A 6,228-nucleotide genomic window follows, 5' to 3' on the forward strand; every position below is an offset into this window, starting at 1 on the left:
CGCTGCTGCTGCCGCTGCTGCCCGTTGCTACGCTGCTTGGTCCGAGATTGGTGGGTGGTTCTGTAACGGCAGCCTTCCCTCTCTTCACTAGAAGAGAGAGTGTAGCAGGGATCGGACCAACACGCAGCGTAGCCAGTGCTCAACATGTTTAATTACACGAAAACAGTGAACACTTACAACGATACAAAACAACAAAAATGTGGCAAACCGAAACAGTCCTATCTGGTGCAGACAAAACACAGAGACAGGAAACAACCACCCACAATCCCCAACACAAAACAAGCCACCTATATATGATTCTCAATCAGGGACAACGATTGACAGCTGCCTCTGATTGAGAACCATATTAGGCTGGACACAGAAACAGACAAACTAGACACACAACATAGAATTCCCACCCAGCTCACGTCCTGACCAACACTAAACAAGCAAAACACATAAGAACTCTGGTCAGGACGTTAAAGTTCTACCCCAGCTGGCATGAGAGGAATATTGACTTTGTTCTTGATGTTTTCGACAACAAGGGTAATATTCTCACATATGAACAATTTATAACATTGAAAGAGTTTCCAATACCTTTCAGAGAGTTTATTTCTGTGATCAAAGCCGTTCCCAGTGGTCTAACTACACAAATGAAAACTCATCTTAGCTTTGGTAATGATCACAAAGTGTCACACCCTGGCCTTTGTTATATATATTTTCTTGATTAGTTTAGTTAGGTCAGGGTGTGACATGGGGGATGTTTGTGTGTTTTGTCTAGTTTAGGGTGTGTGTATTGTTTAGGGGGTTTTGTAGTATGTATGGGGTTGTGTTCAGTGTAGGTGTTTAGAAAAGTTTATGGTTGCCTGATTTGGTTCTCAATCAGAGACAGCTGGTTATTGTTGTCTCTGATTGGGAGCCATATTTAAGGCAGCCATAGGCTTTAGGTGTTTGTGGGTAATTGTCTATGTGTAGTGTTTGTGTCAGCACTATTTGTATTTATAGCTTCACGGTCGTCAGTTTTGTTATATTGTTAGTTTGTGATTAGTGTTCGTTTCGTGTTTTCTCTCTTCAAAGAATAAAAAAAGATGTATTATTCACACGCTGCGCCTTGGTCCAATCTCTCACCGCAAGACGATCGTGACAGAATTACCCACCAACAAGGGATCAAGCAGCGTGTCAAGTGGCAACAGGAGCAAGGAATAAAGGATTCATGGACATGGGAGGAAATATTGGATGGTAAGGGACCTTGGGCACAACCGGGAGAATATCGCCTCCCTCGTGAAGAGCTGGAGGCAGCGAAAGCCGAGAGGAGGCGATATGAGGAGGCAGCACGGAGGCAAGGCTGGAAGCCCGCAAGTACAACCCAAAAATTTCTTGGGGTGGGGCTAAGAGGTAGTGGGCCGAGGGCAGGTAGGAGACCTGAGAGAGATTAAAGTAGATGTCACGCGTCAAAATTTTGATTGATGACCCTATGTGAACCTATGTGACCGCTATGTGAACCCTATGTCCTGATGACGTGTGCATGCCTTCCGGTCAGGCAAGCCTGGTGGTTAGGTGGGGGCTGGGTGGGTGAGTAAGGGTCCAGTTGTCAGGTCAACCGGTAATGATTTATGACCCAAGCCTGATTTATGACCCTATGTAATGATTTATGACCCTATGTCATGTAGAAGGGTGCATGCCAATATTTGGGTTTCAGGTCAGGACATCGTGGTGGTTAGGGGGGTAGGGTTGGGGGTTGAGTAAGTGACCAGGTGTCAGCGCCCACTTCCCAGGCTAACCGTGGAGAGCGGGAGTACGGGCAGACACCGTGTTACGCAGTAGAGCGCACGGTGTCTCCTGTACGTGTTCATAGCCCGGTGCGGGTTATTCCACCTCCCCGCACTGGTAGGGCTAGATTGGGCATTGAGCCAGGTGCCATGAAGCCGGCTCAACGCGTCTGGTCTCCAGTGCGTCTCCTCGGGCCGGCATACATGGCACCAGCCTTACGCATGGTGTCCCCGGTTCGCCTACATAGCCCGGTGCGGGTTATTCCACCTCCCCGCACTGGTCGGGCGACGGGGAGCATTCAACCAGGTAAGGTTGGGCAGGCTCGGTGCTCAAGGGAGCCAGTACGCCTGCACGGTCCGGTATTTCCGGCGCCACCTCCCCGCCCCAGTCCAGTTCCACCAGTGCCTACACCACGCACCAGGCTTCCAGTGTGTCTCCAGAGCCCTGTTCCTCCTCCACGCACTCGCCCTATGGTGCGTGTCTCCAGCCCGGTACCACCAATTCCGGCACCACGCACCAAGCCTCCTGTGCGTCTCCAGAGTCCTGAGCATCCTGTTGCTGCTCCCCGCACTAGCCCTGAGATGCGTGTCCCCAGCCCGGTACCACCAGTTCCGGCACCACGCACTAGGCCTAATGTGCGTCTCCAGGGTCCAGTATGCCCTGTTCCTTCTCCCCGCACTAGCCTTCAGGTGCGTGTCCCCAGCCCGGTACCACCAGTTCCGGCACCACGCACCAGGCCTACAGTGCGCCTCAGCCGGCCAGAGCTGCCCGTCTGCCAAGCACCGTCTGAGCTGCCCGTCTGCCAAGCACCGTCTGAGCTGCCCGTCTGCCAAGCACCGTCAGAGCTGCCCGTCTGTCCCCGAGCCGTCAGAGCTGCCCGTCTGTCCCGAGCCGTCAGAGCTGCCCGTCTGTCCCGAGCCGCCAGAGCCGTCAGCCAGACAGGATCAGCCCGAGCCGTCCGCCAGACAGGATCAGCCCGAGCCGTCCGCCAGACAGGATCAGCCCGAGCCGTCCGCCAGACAGGATCAGCCCGAGCCGTCCGCCAGCCATGAGCAGCCAGAGTCGCCCGCCAGCCAGGATCCGCCAGAGTCGCCCGCCAGACAGCCAGTATCCGCCAGAGCCGTCAGCCAGCCAGGATCCGCCAGAGCCGTCAGCCAGCCAGGATCCGCCAGAGCCGTCAGCCAGCCAGGATCCGCCAGAGCCATCTGCCAGTCATGAGCTGCCCCTCAGTCCGGAGCTGCCCCTCAGTCCAGTGGCGCCCTATGGGATGGTATTCAGTCCGGGACTCGCCGTTCCAGAGGCGCCACCAAAGCGGGTAGTGTCTATGGTGGAGGGGGGTCCACGTCCCGCACCCGAGCCGCCACCATAGGAAGGCCCATCCGGACCCTCCCCTTCTGTGTCAGGTTTTGCGGCCGGAGTCCGCACCTTTGGGGGGGGGTACTGTCACACCCTGGCCTTTGTTATATATATTTTCTTGATTAGTTTAGTTAGGTCAGGGTATGACATGGGGGATGTTTGTGTGTTTTGTCTAGTTTAGGGTGTGTGTATTGTTTAGGGGGTTTTGTAGTATGCATGGGGTTGTGTTCAGTGTAGGTGTTTAGAAAAGTCTATGGTTGCCTGATTTGGTTCTCAATCAGAGACAGCTGGTTATTGTTGTCTCTGATTGGGAGCCATATTTAAGGCAGCCATAGGCTTTAGGTGTTTGTGGGTAATTGTCTATGTGTAGTGTTTGTGTCAGCACTATTTGTATTTATAGCTTCACGGTCGTCAGTTTTGTTAGTTTGTGATTAGTGTTCGTTTCGTGTTTTCTCTCTTCAAAGAATAAAAGAAGATGTATTATTCACACGCTGCGCCTTGGTCCAATCTCTCACCGCAAGACGATCGTGACACAAAGTTTATCCAGAACTCAGATTGGAAGGCGTGGGCTTACTTAAGAAATCTTGTTGTAATAAATATATAAGACAAATTCTTCATTCACAAAACCAACTTACACCGAGAGGAACATTTTTCTGGAACATGCTTATTCCTGACATTGTCTGGAAAAATGCATGGTTAAGGCCTTACAAATACTGTATACCAAACAAAGTTAAGGAAGTGCACTTTAACATTTTACATAAGATATATCCATCTAATTCTATGATATCCAAATTTGTGGCTATTGATGATATCTGCGTTTTCTGTGAAAAAGAAGGTGAGAATCTGTCTCACTTGTTCTTTGAATGTAAATTTGTGTCAGAATTTTGGGAAAACCTTGCAAAATACTTATTTACTATTATGAACACTACCCATGTTTTTGAAATTAAGGATATAATATGTTACTATTGCAATGATAATAAGACCATTGAAATGATTGTGCATTTTTTAAATTCTTGTGGCCAAATACTTTATACACAAACAAAAATAAAAAAATTATATACCAAAATTACAGTTTTTTAAAATTGAATTTAACTATTTTATTAAAACATTAACCCTAATGAATAAGAACAAGAATAACATTTTCCTGAATCATTATAATAAGATGTTTTCAGAGTGATTACAATTGCACTAGAATTGTTTATTTTTTGATTACTTGATATTTTTTATATATTTTAGTATTTTCTCGTTAATACCTGTGTTCTGTTTTGTATGATGTAACAATGTAAATTGTTGATTTGTATTTTTAACAATAAATGAAAAATAAAAAATAAATGTGTACCGCTTACAACACTTTAACCAATCACAATGCTTGTTTTGACCAACCCTTTGTAGAAACTACTTTTACTACTACTACTACTACTACTACACAACACCAGTCAGAAGGGAACATTAGGGCATACTATACTGAACAAAAATATAAACGCAACATGCAACAACTTCAAAGATTTGTCTTAGTTACAGTTAATATAAGGAAATCAGTCAATTTTAATAAATTGATTAGGCCCTAATCTATGGATTTCACATGACTGGGAATACAAATATGCATCTGTTGGTCACAGATACGGTGCTGTGAAAAAGTTTTTGCCCCCTTCCTGATATCTTATTTTTTTAGCAAATTTTTCACACTTAAATGTTTCAGATCCTCAAACAAATTTAAATATTACACAAAGATAACCCAAGTAAACACAAAATGCAGTTTAAGTGATAATTTTATTTATTAAAGGAAAAAAACTATTCGAACCTTCATGGCCCTATGTGAAAAAGTAATTGCCCCCTAAACCTTGTAACTGGTTGTGCCACCCTCCGCAGCAACAACTGCAATCAAGCATTGCGATAACTGGCAATGAGTCTTTCACATCGCTGTGGAGGGATTTTGTCCCACTCTTCTTTGCAGAATTATTTTAATTCAGCCACATTGGAGGGTTTTCGAGCATGAACAGCCTTTTTAAGGTCACGCCACAGCATCTCAATCGGATTCAAGTCCGGACTTTGACTAGGCCACTCCAAAACCTTCATTTTGTTTTTAAAAAAGCATTCAGAGGTGGACTTGCTGGTGTGTTTTGGATCATTGTCCTGCTGCAGAACCCAAGTGTGCTTCAGCTTGAGGTCACGAACTGATGGCCGGACATTCTCCTTCAGGATGTTTTGGTAGAGAGCAGAATTCATGGTTCCATCAATCACAGCAAGTCGTCCAGGTCCTGAAGCAGCAAAGCAGCCCCAGACCATCACACTACCACCACCATATTTGACTGTTGGTATGATGTTCTTTTTCTGAAATGCTGTGTTACTTTTACGCCAGATGTAACGGGACACACACCTTCCAAAATGTTAAACTTTTGTCTCGTCAGTCCACAGAATATTTCCCCAAAAGTCTTGGGGATCATCAAGATGTTTTTTGCCAAAAGTGAGACGAGCCTTTATGTTGTTTTTGGTCAGCAGTGGTTTTCACCTTGGAACTCTGTCATGGATGCCATTTTTGCCTCTCTTTCTTATGGTTGAGTCATGAACACTGACCTTAACTGAGGCAAGTCAGGCCTGCAGTTCTTTAGATGTTGTTGTGAGTTCTTTTGTGACCTCTTGGATGAGTCGTCGCTGCGCTCTTGGGGTAATTTTGGTATGCCGGCCACTCCTGGGAAGGTTCACCACTGTTCCAAATTTTCTCAATTTGTGGATAATGGCCCAAAGCTTTAGAAATGGCTTTGTAACCCTTTCCAGACTGATAGATGTCAATTACTTTGTTTCTCATCTGTTCCTGAATTTCTTTGGATCACGGCATAATGTCTTGCTTTTTGAGATCTTTTGGCCTACTTCACTTTGTCAGACAGGTTCTAGTTAAGTGATTTCTTGATTCAACAGGTCTGGCAGTAATCAGGTCTGGGTGTGGCTAGTGAAATTTAACTCAGCTTTCCAAAAAATGTGATTAACCATAGTAAAATCATGATTTAACAAGGAGGGGCAATTACTTTGTCACATAGGGCCATGAAGGTTCGGATAGCTTTTTTCCCTTAATAAATACAATTATTACTTAAAAACTGCATTTTGTGTTTACTTGGGTTATCTTTG

The sequence above is a fragment of the Salvelinus alpinus genome, chromosome 8, assembly GCF_045679555.1.
Source record: "Salvelinus alpinus chromosome 8, SLU_Salpinus.1, whole genome shotgun sequence".
NCBI classification, from domain to species: Eukaryota; Metazoa; Chordata; class Actinopteri; order Salmoniformes; family Salmonidae; genus Salvelinus; species Salvelinus alpinus.